The sequence below is a fragment of the Cherax quadricarinatus genome, chromosome 13 (assembly GCF_038502225.1).
Source record: "Cherax quadricarinatus isolate ZL_2023a chromosome 13, ASM3850222v1, whole genome shotgun sequence".
NCBI classification, from domain to species: Eukaryota; Metazoa; Arthropoda; class Malacostraca; order Decapoda; family Parastacidae; genus Cherax; species Cherax quadricarinatus.
Window position 1 is genome coordinate 17,882,282 of NC_091304.1, and position 488 is coordinate 17,882,769.

Here is a 488-nt window from a genome sequence, read left to right on the forward strand (position 1 = left end):
GGCTGCTGTTGATGAGATCATTCCTTTCTAGGTGTTCCACCAATCTTCTCCTGATAATTTTCTCCATGATTTTGCATACTATACATGTCAGTGACACTGGTCTGTACTTTAATGCTTCATGTCTGTCTCCTTTTTTAAAGATTGGGACTACATTTGCTGTCTTCCATGCCTCAGGCAATCTCCCTGTTTCGATAGATGTATTAAATATTGTTAGGGGTACACATTGCGCCTCTGCTCCCTCTCTCAATACCCATGGGGAGATGTTATCTGGCCCCATTGCCTTTGAGGTATCTAGCTCACTCAGAAGCCTCTTCACTTCTTCCTCGGTTGTGTGCACTGTGTCCAGCACTTGGTGGTGTACCCCACCTCTCCGTCTTTCTGGAGCCCCTTCTGTCTCCTCTGTGAACACTTCTTTGAATCTCTTGAGTTCCTCACATACTTCACGGTCATTTCTTGTCTCTCCTCCTTCCTTCCTTAGCCTGATTACC